Source organism: Zonotrichia albicollis, chromosome 2 (assembly GCF_047830755.1).
Source record: "Zonotrichia albicollis isolate bZonAlb1 chromosome 2, bZonAlb1.hap1, whole genome shotgun sequence".
In the NCBI taxonomy this organism is placed as follows: Eukaryota; Metazoa; Chordata; class Aves; order Passeriformes; family Passerellidae; genus Zonotrichia; species Zonotrichia albicollis.
In genome coordinates this window covers 17,095,245-17,109,736 of record NC_133820.1, presented here as the reverse complement: position 1 = coordinate 17,109,736, position 14,492 = coordinate 17,095,245, and positions in this window count along the sequence as shown.

Sequence of the window (14,492 nt, the reverse complement as noted above, 5' to 3'; positions counted from 1 at the left end):
GCCAAGAAGAAGAAGGAGAAAGGCTGGACATACCCAGATTCCTCCATCTTGCCCCCTGAATCCCCATTCTAAATACCCCAAAAATCTATTTTTCACCCCATGATAAATTCACTATCATTCTACTTAAACTATTGTAGCTTGTAATCCTTCATACAAGCTTGGTAATTGTTTGTTCCAAGGGCTAAATCAAAGGCACAGGGTCCTGGGCTCTGTACCAAGGTCTCTGAGCCCCCCGGGCAGGGGCTCAAGCCCTCCAGGGCAGCCACAGGAATTTCCTGGGTTCCCACATAAGCTTTCAGTGGACCACGAGTGCCTGCTGTTGATGATTACTTTGGGTTTAGACCTTTCTCTGAAGGCCTATTTAATGACTATCTCATTATCTGAGACAAGTGCCCAGCACCCAAATAAGTGTCTCCCAAGCAGTTGTGCAGGCTGTCCCTCCTCTTTTTGGGGACAGGACAGGAACATGTGCCAAACATCCATCAGAGAGCTGAGTGCATTGCAGGAAGGGGCTCAGACATTGTCCTGATAAGTGAACAAAACAGCCTGCTCAGAACACAATGGAGTCTCCAGTTTGTCCCTAAATTATTAATGTTCCCTAAGGAGTGGCTGTGTGCTGCTGACTTGGGCGCTGTGGGAACATAAACCCTTCCCAGAGAGGCAGTGGGAAGGGATTCTCCAGGTGGGATCACAGTGGAGCTTGGCCCATCCCAGCTGGGTTATCCAAGGGGGCAGGACATGGATTTCAGTGCCAGCTGGGAGAGGACACCCACAGCATGGGGTGGCAGCCCCATGGTTGGTGCTGTGGGTGGCAAATGTCCTCTCCCCTGGCTAGCAGACTGGCAGCACCTTTCCCTATGGAAAACAACATTGTTCACTGCCTTGGGGTTTGTCATCACCACTTCTTTGAGTCTCTGTTGTCTGCTCTGCACACAGGAGGATGGCAAGCCAGGACTGGGCTCCCTCACCCCACAGACTGTGATTCTGCTCTAGGGTGACACCCCTCAAAGGCTTCCAAAGGTTTTTGAGCTCAGTCTCAGTGTAGCCTGGAGAACAGTGCAGAGTGCACAGACACAAAGCTGTGGGACACTGTGCAGGGGGGCCTGTGCTGCCTCAGAGGGAAGAGGTGTGGGGGAGCTCCTCTGGATTCATTCCGACCCCCAGCTGTTTTCCAGGCAATCCAGATTCCTCCACCCTCACACAGGAGCTGTGCCTCTCCCCTGGACTGTTTGGGCCTCTAGTTTGTCAGAGTGACTTCAAGAAATGTTAGAAAGTCTCTTTTCCCAGCCTGGCGCTTGAAGAAGGAGTCAGAGCTCTTCATTTCTCGGTCTTAAGGTTGTTTATTGTTCCTTATCTATAAAATTCTTTCTCCTGTCCTGCCGAGGTCCATCCTGCAGGACAGTTCCAGGCACTCTGCCTGCCCCCAGGGCAGTGTTATGTCTTTATACTAAAAACTACATGTACAATGTTTACAATTACTTTCCAATACCTATCACCTATGTTAGACAGTGAGCTTCTACTCTAAAACAATCCAAAAGTGCCAACATCACCCAGAAGATGGAGGCCAAGAAGAAGAAGAAGGAGAAAGGCTGGACATGCCCAGTTCCCTCCATCTTGCCCCCTGAATCCCCATACCAGAAACCCCAAAATCTACTTTTCCACCCCGTGATAACTTTGCTATTATTCTGCCTAAACTGTTGTGTCTTGCAGATCTTCATACAAGGTTGGTAATTTGCTCCACAGGTCATAATCAAAACTACAGGTGTTTAGGGCTCTGTGCCAGGGTCTCTGAGCCCCTGGCAGGGGTTTTGGCTGCTCAGGACAGCCAGAGGGATGTCCTGGGTTCTGGCACTCACTGGACAGTGCAGCACAGGTATCCTCCAGGCACCCCAAGCACAGGATGCTGGGCTCTGGTGAGACTTGGGTCTCTTGAAGGAGAGGGAATGGCACAAAATGGTCACAGCAGGGATTCCCTCTTGACAGGTCCTGGTGCTGATCCTGGCTGTGAAGGGGTCCTGGTTTGGCTGCTGGAATAAAGAGTGATGCTAAAGAAAGCACCTCTGAAGCTTGGGGAATCATTGCTAAAGCAAACAGAGAGTGAAACCCATCCTGAAACACCCACCATGACCAACAGCCTGGCAAGAGGGAGAAATAAGTGAATCCCTACAGACAGAACCTAGGATGAGCTAGAGCAAGTGGGGGAAGAGGAGAGGCAGGGAGAAGGTATTGAGACAGCCTCTGCATGGCTCCACTTCCCCTTTTTTCAGTCATATGGCAATGCCATTCATTAGGAAACATGAATCAGTGGCTTTTCTGTGCATTGTGCTTCCCAGAGAGCTGCTGCAGATCTCCATGAGACCTGGAGCATCTTCTCCCTTCTCCTGCACTGGCACAGGCTGAGGGCTGAGGCCATGGAGCCACCAAGGACTCTCCCTGACATGGCCAAGCCCTGAGGTTGTCTCACAAGGCTTTTGGCAAATGTCAGCAGGACCAAGGGCTGGCACAAACACAGCACTGCGGCAGAGGAAGTTGTTGTGCTCATGCATCTTGCCCAGCAAAGGTGGAGAATGGCATTTATGGTGTTTCAAAGGGGCACACACAGTTTTGGCACCTCCTGTCAGCCTCAGAGTTGTCACTGCCATGAAACCTCCAGCAGCATCAGGGTGTGAGCTTCACCAGAGCTCCAGCACATCTCCTCACCTTGTCTGCAAGGAGCCAGGCTTTGTCCCTGCTCTCAGAAGCCACAACTGTTCCTGCCTCAACAGCTTCCTGGGCAAGGTGGATTTACACTGACCCCAGCCATGGGTGGGGGAAGTGTAGATGCTGTCAGTCCTGGAGACTTCTGTCACCTTCTGTCTGGTTCCTCGCTTCCATGCGGAGCACAGTGAGAGCTTCAGCCACTGTGATTGTGTGTCTGAGTCACCTGCATGGGTTCTGAACCTGGCTGTGTCCTCTGGACACCGTGGGCCATGGCAAAATGTCACGTAGGACATCTCGTAGTCATAGAGAGGTCTTTCTCCTCCTTGGGCACTTTGCAAAGTGACACTGCCCCAGGCAGGTCAGGCACTTGGGTGCCAGCTTTGGAGGTGGGTGACAGTCACACAAGAGAAGGGAAACCATAGCCAAGGTCACTGATTTCAACAGCAAATGGCACAAAACTAGAGGGGAAACAGGATCTGGAGACACTGCAGCCATCAACTCTTTTCCAACACCTCGAGAGGGAGCAGCCCTCAATGGAAGAGGAGTGTGCCCCCATAGCACTACAAATCCCCCTATTACAACTCCCCTGGCTCTGTGGGTGGGTAGAAAAGCCACCTCACTCAGTGTCACCTCCAAGAGCCCCTCAGTCCCCAGCAGAGCCCAGTGCTGGCTGCAGCCACCAAGCCCTGTGGTGCCACAGGACTGTCCCCACAGGTCACACCCTCCCCTGCACTAGGGCTCTGCAGGGTTTGGTGTGGCCACCAAGTCTGCTTGGAAATGACATTTCAGTCCTGCTGGCAGCCTTCCAATTTCAACATTCTTTTTTTCTTCCCTGAAAAATGTCAAAGAGAGAAGTGAGGCCAGAAGGGGTCAAAACAGAGACAGGAGGGGTTCAAACCAATGGCTTCTGACACTATTTTGCTCAGGCCTCCTAGAAAGGCTTGTTTGGAAATGGGACATGTTGAAATGTCCTATTTAGATGGAAAATGCCTTATCTAGTAAAGAAAGTTAACCTCCTTCTTGTCTGAGACGCCTAAAACAATTTCCCTTGGCTTCCTTCCACACAGCTGAGGGACGACCCCATTCCAGCCCTGGGGCTGTGTGCTGGCTGCTTTGTGTCCTGTGCAGGGGGCATGGTGTCACCCCTCTGGGGCTGGGACAGCAGCCAGGGTCCCTGAGGGTGGTCCTGCTTCCCCCAGGGGGGAGTGAGGGGGTGGGTGCTGCCAGGGGCACAGGGCAGCTCCCTGTCTGCCTCTGGCTCTTCATCCCAATGAGTTCTGGCTGTAACTGTCTGCAGAGTGGAGACAGGCTCTAGTTAAGGGCATTGACACTCCCAGTGGTCATTTCAGCCTGCTCCATCTCATCTCCATCATCTCCATCTGCATCATTTCATCTGCATTATTTCATCTCCATCTCCATCATCTCCATCTGTCACAGACATCTTTAAGAAAAAAATCTTTTCCTTAAGATTTTTCCTCCTGAGAAGCTGAGAAGCCTCAGGAACAAAATGTAAACATTGATTATCTGCTGCTGTGGAATGCAACAGGTGCATCTGTGATTGGTCTCATGTGGTTGTTTCTAATTAATGGCCAATCACAGTCAGCTAGCTTAGACTCTGTCTGAGACAGAAGCTTTTGTTGTCATTCTTTGCTATTCTATTCTTAGCTAGCCTTCTCATGAAGCCTTTTCTTCTACTCTTTTAGTATAGTTTTAATGTAATGTACATTATAAAATAATAAACCAAGCCTTCTGAAACATGGAGTCAGATCCTCATTTCTTACCTCATCCAAGAACCCCTGTGAACACCGTCACATCCATCTCCATCATCTCCATCTCCGTCATCTCCATCTCATCTCCACCTCTCCACTTCCAAGGCAAGCCCCTTCCTTCCTCCCTCCCAGGAGCACAGCCATGTCCCCAGCTTCCTCAGCGTGCCACCCCTCAGGGATGGAGTCACAAATCCATGGGCTGTCCTGTCCCATCAGGGTAATAATGACTGCCACACTTCTCTGGCTGCCTGTGCTCAGTTTGCCTGTGATCCACCTCTCACAGCTCCATCTGGGGGACTTCAAAGCCACCTCCAGCCACTGATGGGCAGCACAAACATCTGTCCTAGACACGATCCACCACCTCAGCAGGTCACCTCAAGGAGCAGGGGGACCAGCCAGGCTTGGGGAGGGTCTGATCCGTGTGAACAAACACTGCGTGGTCCCTGCTGCTGGGAGTCATAAAGGACTTTCTGCAATTACCCCGCATGTTTTGGGAGCCAGGATTTCAAAGCAGCAATCAAGCCCTAATTGATTAAATGCTCACCGCATTCCCGGGAACGAGCTGCTGCCCCCCGGGTAAATGGCAATAAGTCACAGGCAATTAACGATTTGCCCGAGGTGCTTCTGCTTGTTGGTGATGTCTGCGCTCAGGCTCCTCTGGCCCTGCTAGTCATTAGACCACACATCCTCCATCCTCTCCTGGTGGCATCCCCACAGCCCTGGCAGGGTGGAAACAGCAAAATAATCTAACTGCACGTTTATCTAGGAAAAAAGTTTCCCACAGTCCCTTCTGGCTCCTTTTGTTTTGATTCTGCAAAGTTAAAATAAATCTTGAACTGCAACTGCTGGGCTTTTTTGAACACAGTTGGTTGCTAGAGCATCATTTGAGGGAAACACATTAAAAAGCAGAACAGTGTGTTTATTGCCAGAGCCAGGCTGGCTGGACAAGGCTGATCAAGTATTTTAAGCACCCTGTGACATTTATGCATTGCAGAAAGCAGTTGTGGTCTCTCTGAGCTTGTGGCTGCCTCTCCTCTTCCTTCTGGACAGACTCTTACAGCCTTTGTCTCCAAGATTTTGATTTGCTGTGCAATACAAATTTTCTGTCTGCTTTCCCTGTGCTGTTCCTGGAGTGCAGGGGGACATGGGGACATCTCCCACCCACCCTGCTCCCCACTGAGCATCTCCTTTGCCCACATCAGCAGTACTAAGGGCACTCAGTTGGTATCAGTGTCCAACAAGCACTGGATCACATCTCAGTCATCCCCAGGCCCAGCCTGTGATTTGGGAATCAGTGAAGAAATCTTTGTTCTTTCACGCTTTCTTCCCCATTAAAGCCACTCTAAAGCAAATTTCATCTTTAGGAATTTTGAAAAGCTTTTAAGATTGTTTTTTGTCTTTTTCCCTTTGCTATTCAGTACTGTCAAAAGGGACTGGAGTGACATTAATGGAAGTTAAACAGGGTTTTGACCTTCTCTAGAATGTCTAAACCAGCACTTAGTGTCTCCATCTCGCTGCACATTAGTGAGTTTTGGAATTCCTTCCCATGTGGGGGTTGGGATGAGCTGTCTGGAGGGCTCTTTCCAAGAAAGCCCTGAAAAAGCACTCTCTTTGCAGGAAAATGGGTATTTGTAGGTGAGTGCAGCCCTTTCTCCCAGACTGGCTATTTCAAAGCTGTGCAGTAACCACCCAGAGAATTTCTCCAGCTGCACACACACTGCTGGTCTGTAAAATCCTGAACTTCGCTTTGACTTGGTGTCAGTGTGTTTGAAAATATCTTGACCTGCCATTCTGGGATGGAAGTGCTCCACTGGTGACACCTGGGGAGCTGGGAGGAAGGGACTCTGTCCCTGCAAACCATGAGAGGTGCTGGGGCTGATGTTATCCCACCATGAGCTCTGAGAAAGGGCAAAGCTCCTCCATGTCCCCAACCCAGGGTGGGATCGTGGCCATCCAGCACTGAAACCCAGCTTCAAATGCTTCTCCTGGACAAAAGGATCCAAATAAGCCCCAGAGGGCTGAACATCTACCAAATTATCACTTCATTTTGGGATACTATGGATTTTTCAGACAGAAAGTGGCTGTGCTTCACTTAAAGATGTGGCCTTTAAATTGCAATTAGATGTATCTTGACTCCAATCAAAGTTGTCTCATAACCAAATGGTGTCCCAAAAGCTGATAAAGCAGCATTCCTGAGCACTGCACACATTTTCTAAATATCTCAGTGATACGGATTTCACTCCTTGCAGTCAGCGGAAAAACCTCCAGTGACTCACAAGGGATAGGAATCCTTAGGAAAACAATCCGTGCTGGAAAACCAGCACTTCCCCTGCGCTATCTGTGCCTGCTGCCAGCGGGGGTGAGAGCAGCACGGCCAGACCAGGATTGCTCCTGCCCACCCCGGCTCGGGTTACACTGCAGGGTGAGAGAGGCACCAGCAGCCCCTTCTGCCAGCTATCACTCCGATTTTTAAAGATTTCCTAAGCTTTCTGATGTTTACATTCTTGTAACAAACCTTCTCAAAAGCTTTATGTTAATAACTTATTGTTCTGCATTCTTTTATGGAAGAAATTTGATGGATTGTTGGTTTGTCCAGTGTCATTGGAGAGGTGGCACTGTCACCTTCCAATCCACTGTCACTTTTGGAAAACTATAAATGTTGGAGTCTGTGACAGTGTTTGCAGGGGGCCGAGGATGAGGGAAGAGACAAGGATCTGACTCCATGTTTCAGAAGGCTGATTTATTACTTTATTATATATCTTATATTAAAACTATACTAAAAGAATAAAAGAAAGGATTTCATCAGAAGGCTAGCTAAGAATAGAAAAAGAAGGAATGATAACAAAAGCTTGGGGCTTGGACAGGCAGTGACTGTGATTGGCCATTAATTAGAAACAACCACATGAGACCAATCACAGATGCACCTGTTGCATTCCACAGCAGCAGATAACCATTGTTTACATTTTGTTCCTGAGGCTTCTCAGGAGAAAAAATCCTAAGGAAAGGATTTTTCAGAAAATATCATGGCTACAGGAGTCAGAAAATAAAAAAATCCCTTTTTACCTTGGGAAGAGCAGTGAGTCTGTGTTGTGCTGTTTTGTGTCCTATAGGGACATTCAGCCTCAGAGAGCAAATCTGGGTGGGAGCTCAAAGAAAGGCCCTGTGTGACTGCTCTTCAGCAGCCTTTAAAGTGTGATTTCCACCTGGCATCATTGACCACACCTCACCTGGCTCCCACAGGATGGAGATGTGGCCCAAGGAGAAGTTGTGCTTCCTGGGGTCAGGACCTGCCCCCCAATCTGTTCACACTTCTAGGGGCCATCTTCAATTTGTGTCTTCTGTCATCTCCTTTGCTTTGCTGCTGCTCGTGCACAGCAAACTCTTCCCATGGCTGCTGTCCCCATCCTAAGAGTGGGATCAGAAAAAGTATAATGGGACGGGATTGTCACAGACATCTTTTATGAAAAATCCTTTCCTTAGGATTTTTCCTCTTGAGAAGCTGAGAAGCCTCAGGAACAAAATGTAAACATTGATTATCTGCTGCTGTGGAATGCAACAAGTGCATCTGTGATTGGTCTCATGTGGTTGTTTCTAATTAATGGCCAACCACAGTGAGTGGGCTTGGACACTCTGTCCAAGGCACAAACTTTTGTTATTCATTCTTTCTTTTTCTATTCTTAGCTAGCCTTCTGATGAAATCCTTTCTTCTATTCTTTTAGTATAGTTTTAATATATATAATAATAAATCAAGTCTTCTGAAACATGGAGTCAGATCCTCGTCTCCTCCCTCATCCCTGGGACCCCTGTGAGGTGAGGGATGGGATGGGATGGGATGGGATGGGATGGGATGGGATGGGGGTTGTGCAAGCAGAGGAGCTCATGCCAAGGTGTGAGTGTCATTGCCACCACAGTGGGATGGCAGCTCCATGGAAGAGCCCATCACAGGGAAATCTTCTCCATTGGTGGCTGGGGTGTGTGAAGCTGATCTCAAAATGCTGACAGGGGTTGTCCTCCTGGGGAGTTGAGATGAGGGAGGCTGGTGGCAGTAGGACCTGAACATGAAGCCAGTGCCAGCGTGATGGACAGCATGGGGGGCTCACCCACACTCCTCCACATCACTCTATGTGGTGCTCCCTGGCACAGGATCCCAGCAGGATCCCCCCTCCATCCATGGGCTGTGCCCCCCTCAGGACTGGCTGCTTAGCTGCAGGCACACCCTGGTGTCTCAAAGACAGAGGAATTCTCCCTTGAAACTCAGTGGCCTCTCTGGCTGCAGCTTTATCTTCTCCTTCCTGTTTACTGTGAGGTCCCTGAAAAAGCTGTTTGTTCCCACCACCACAGGGCCCAGCGCCTCTCAGGGATGTCAGGACGCCTTCCATGCCCTGGAATCCCCGCACTGGCACCCTCCTTCCCCTCTCCCTGTTCTGGGCACAGCAGGTCCCCAGGAACACCCAGCAGTGCCAGTGCCCTCCCTGCCTGCGGGGCTGCCCCTTCCTTCCACTGCCATCCCTCTTGCTTCCCTTCCATGTTTGGTCAAGCTCTTCACCCTGACATTTAAAACTCTGCTCTGAGCAGCCTCTACTCCCATCTCAGCTCAGCTTTCCTCCTACTCTTCCTCTCCTCATGGCAGCACCGCAGCCTCATCTCTTCTGCCATTCTCTCCATTCTGTCTCCCACTCCCCATGTCTCCACGCTGCTCCCTCTGGTCTCGCTTTCACCTGTTCCCATCTTGCCCACACTGCCCCAGAGCTGCCTTCCTCCAGCTTGCCTTTCACCTATGCTCCCTGCTCTGTATTGTTTGCTCCTCTTTTGGGCCTTAGGACAAAAATATCTCCCCACCCAGGCAGCCTGTGCTGCTGGTCAGATTTCCTTGTGAGTTGTGTGAGAAATGTTGTTTCTGTGCTGGGCAAATACTGACCTAAGAGCAGGCAATTCCTGTGAAATGTGTTCTTATGTTACTGCTTTTCATCTACCTTTTTTTTTTTTTTAATAGGTCATTCTCACTAGTTTAATGCTTGATTTTTATTTCCAAGCACACAGACACATCCCTTCCTCTGTTCCTGAGTGCAGGAGGCGATTGCAGTGTTGCAACTCTGTCAAAGAAATCTGCCCCCTGTATAGAGCAAGACGTGCTGAAAGCCCCAAGGCCCCAGCCATAAATGCTGCTCACCTCCCTCTCTCGTTTGCTCTGTGCTTAAGGTGTGTCAGGCATCGCTGTGCCCCCTTTTCCTTCCTTCTGGAGGCACTCATTGGTTTGTTCTGGCAGTAAAGCACAGCAGTAGCTTTGGCATGGGATGGAGCCCCTTGTCTCCTCCCCAGCAGGGATCTGTCCCCCTCCTGCTGCAGGACACAGGGCAGGAAGTGAGGGCTGTAACACAGGATATAGGTGATGCAGAGCCCACTGTTTCACCCCTCCATCCTCCTCTGCAGCATCCTGAGTGTATCTCTGTGTTTGGGAGGTGGGTTACTCCCAGACCCTCGTACTGGAGCTGTCCCACTTTCCACAGGCTCTTTAAATAGTGAGGAGCAAAAGACAGGATGACCTGGGAGTTGAGAGGCTTCCTTGTGTACTATCACCCTGATTTTTAAAAGATTTTCTAAGCCTTCTGATGTTTACATTCTTGTAACAAACTTTCTCACACACTTTATGTAAATTACTTATTGTTTTGCATTTTATATGGAGGAGGAGAAATTTGATGGGCTGTTGGTTTGTCCAGTTGTTGTCATTATAATGCGAGAGTCCTACTCTGATTACATTGCAAGGGTTCCATACCTCCTTGATGTTTCTTGTAGGCACCTTCTCTAGGCACTAACTCCTCCTTGTCCTCACAGCAGCCAACTGACTCCAGTTCCCCTCAACCAACCAATCCACTCTTTTATAACACTCTTCTTATTGGCTACAGGTGCAGTTTGTTAACATCAGGCCTGCTCCTAATCCTTAATAATTGGCTCAGCTGCAACTCTTTAGGGGGTAAGATTATTTTCTATACTACTTTTACTTATGGTCTATCCCCCTACATCCAGTGTCATTGGACAATCCACTGTCACTTTTGGCAATCTATGAATGTTGGAGTCAGAAAATAAAAAGTCCCTTTCTTACCTTGGGAAGAGCAGTGAGTCTGTGTCGTGTTGTTTCGTGTCCTACAGTGACAGGAGATGTCACCTCCACAGCCTCGTCTGAGAGAGGCAGATGGGTTTCCCTCAGCTCTGTGCCCTGCCACAAAGTGCTGCTGCTGGCTCCCAATGGCTCTGTGACTTCCCCCTGAAATGTCAGCTGCTGACCAGGAGCTGTGTGCTCCACGGAGCCATGTTTCTTGTGGATAAGCTCTCAGTCAGAAGAGAATTCTGTGTTAATAAAGTTGCAGCTCAGAGACAAGCAAGAGCAGATACAGCCCTGAGGGTCCCTGATGCAATGTAGCTCCCTGAAGGTGAGTGAGAGGATTTCTGCACTGTCTCGTTTGAGAGTTATAAAGCAGAGGAGAATTTAGCTCAATCTCCATCCCCAGGGCTCCTTCTTGAGTCACTGTGACTTGGCTGGCATTGCCACAGCATCATAAAACCATTGACTGGAGTGTGTCTGGCAGGTCTGTGGATGACATCTGGTCCCAGCCCCTGCTCAAAGCATGGCCAGCATACTTCAAACATCTCAGGGACTTGTCCAGCTGAGCCCTGAGCAGCTCTAAGGCTGCAGATTACACAGCATTTCTGCTCAGCCTGGTGCACTGTGTGACCACCCTCACTGGGAGAGAACTTTTCTAGGACCTAATCAGAATTTCCCTCTTGTAACCCATGTCTGTTGCCTCTCTTCCTGCCCATGTGCACCTCCACCATGACAGCCCCCTGCCAAAGGACTCTAACTCCTTGGCTTTTGCCAAATTCAGTTCTGGCCACTGAAAATAACAGCTGACAATGTGGTATTTGCAAAGAACCAAAACAAACCTCACTTTTTGCCCATGAGACAAACCACTGGCACAGGAAGTTTCTGATTTAGAAGAAAGATTAAATTCATGAGCCCTTGTGCCCAGCCCACCTACCTGACATGTCCAACCCATCAGTGAAGCCTGCATGGTGCGGAGTTCTGCCCATTTCATGTGCCAGTCCTGTAGGAGTATTGCACCAGCCAGGCTGCATTCCATTGCCCAACAAGGTTGGATGCTATTAACACATCCATTCAGGAATATTTTGGGCATCTCCATCTGCACTGGGTTCCTGAGGAGCTGTTGAAAACATTGCAAGGCTCTTCAGTGAAAGGATTGAGCTCTGCAGAGTGGTGTCAGAAAGAGAGAATGGGCTCTTGCCACAGAGGAAATGGGAGCAGAAGGATCAAGGTCTGTGACTAAAGATGCAAGCTGTGTATCCAAAGGGTATTTCTACCCCTGAGAACACAAGCAAGGCTATAAGCCTGGCCTGAGGTTCAGACCAGGCACAACTTTGTACAAAAAAGGGAAAATAATGGATGACAGACTCAAAATTACAGCCCCACCGGGCTCTGTCTGCACAGAGCTGCACAGCATCTTCACAGCTTGGACCCCAGCTAACAGCAAGATTGTCTTGGAATTACCTCTCCTTTGACTCTTGGTGTTCCTGCAGGATGCCTTGACTGAAATGTTACTCCTTCCTGAGAGCAATTATCAGGGAAGCATTCATTTTCACTGTTTAACACAGAGCACTCATTAAACACGCCTCGTGTGCAGGGGAGGGGAAGGCAGCAGGCAGTGCTGGCTCTGCTGAGTCAGTAAGGACGTTCTCTGGGATGTGCATCACATCCCAGGGGCCAGACCCTGAAAACTGGGTATTGTTCAGCTAGTGAGAGCACCTGAACCCCTGTGGCACTCATACTGACCCAAAAAAACCCCAAAACAAACAAAACAAACAAGCAAACCAAAGAAAAAAATCTCACAAAAAAAAAAAAATCACAAAACCAAAAAAAAAGCCACAAACTGATTTTATGGAGCACTTGCTCTGTCGTTTTTCTGTGCAGAATCAGGCCCCTTTCAAGCAGACCTGGGTTGGAGACACCCAGCTGGAGCATCCCCAAACCAGAGCCCCAGTGTGAGGCAGCAGCACAGACTGGAAGGTGAGAATACCCTTCCTCACCTGGTAATGCAGGTAACCTGTGAGTGCCCATCTGGGGCTCATTCACTGCACTGGGCTCCTCCACACAATCTAGGGCTGAGAGACTTGTCCTTCTGCACAGACTGTGTGTCAGGGAAGCCTGGTTCATGAATCCTTCTCCTTCATGACTGACTCTTTCGTGGAGTAGAGGCAAAAAAGGAGAATGTGATTGGCCATTAAAACAAACAAACCAACATGGGCCAATCACAGATCCACCTGTGGCATTCCTCAGCAGCAGATAATAATTATTTACATTTTGTTCCTGAGGCTTCCCAGCTTCTCAGGAGGAAAAATCCTAAGGAAAGGATTTTTCATGAAAAGATGTCTGTGACAGCTGTACTGCCATTATCACCTATAAAAACCAGCCCTCAGAGATTCCAGGAGAACAGGGGAGATGAGGTAATTATGGTTTTGGCATGGTTAGTACTGGCTGAGGGCATTTTCAGTCCAGCCAGGACAGAGAGTGTGTTGTTCCTTTCCAAGGCACTGAGACAACTGTCCACGTTAGAGGAACCCCTTCTCCGCTTTGGAAATCCAGCTGTTGCTGCCCAGCACATGGAAACACTGAGCAGCTGCTGGGGGCCATCCACAAGAACCTGCTAAGCAGTTTAGCACTTTTAGGTGGACAGGATGCAGTTGTCCTAAACTATTTTGGACCTGGAGCACACCAACTCTGCTGGCTCCAGAGCGAATGAAAGACTCGACAGCTGCGAGGGCTTTCAAGGATAATCGACTGCATTGGCCAGGGAGACAAAGATGAGTTATTTGGGAACCCTGGGAGGAGCCATTTGGGAACGCTGGGAGCAACACCTCCCCTTAGACTCCCCCCAAGGGTCAGGAAGGATGGAGGAAGGGACAAATGGCCAGTTGGTTTGCTTCTGTTTGGACATCCAGAGCTGGCTTTAAAAAATGTGAAGGAAAGCTTAGGATCCCTTCCAGCAATGCCTAAGCAGAGCGTCCTGCTGCGAGGAGATACTGGAGACAAGGGCAAGGAATTTTTTTGGGAGAAGCAGCTGGCAAGGTACACAGAGCTGGCCATGCTTGGCAGGAGTGAATGGAGCCCCCAGAGAGAGCAGCAGCGAGGGAAGGGTCAGGGCTGCCAGGAAAGGGCTCCCCTGGGGCAGCTCCTGCTGCTGGGCACGCTGGGCTTGCTGGCAAAGGGCAGCAACTATTGAGGTGGAGGGGAAAATGTGAGATTCCACAGAGCTCTGAAACACATAGAAACAGGGTAAACAATACAATTTTATCTTTTAACTTTCTTCCACTTTTTTGTTTGTTTGTTTGCTTGTTTTTTTGTTTGTTTGCTTGCTTGCTTGTTTGTTTGTTCTAGTCTGACAGTTGCTATTCCTCTCCCAAGGGCTTCAGCCAGGCACACACATTCCACTGGCACTTGAGCAAGCCCAAGAGGAATACCTGTGTCTGTGTCCAGCAGGGGTCACTGATGATTTTCTTGCTTTTAAAGCTTTATTTCACCCCCTTTCTATCTTTTTTTGGGGGAGGTCTGCCATTTCAAGAAGGCATCCATGTCACAGGTAGGAATGCCCTGCTCGAGGCAGAGAGGAATGTGATGAAATGTCCTCTACCTTGGGCAGAATTGCAGCAGTGGGACAGATGCAGGAGCTGTGGACAGACCAGCGCAGCATCCCCCTCACACCAGGATTGCACTGGGACATGTCCAGAGTTAAATCCACGGCCAGTGGGCCAGCTCTGGCTGTGAAAGTCCTGTCAAACAAGACACACTGTGCATCCAGCACAAGTCTCCAGCTCTCTCAGCTACTCCAGAGAGGAAAAGTTGCTGCCATTCCTCCAGGATAGGACCCAGCCTTTTTCATTTTAATTTATTAGGATGACTGGTTTATGGCTCGCTGTGTTTTTATTGTGTTCACTAATGGATTTTATGCAAAACAA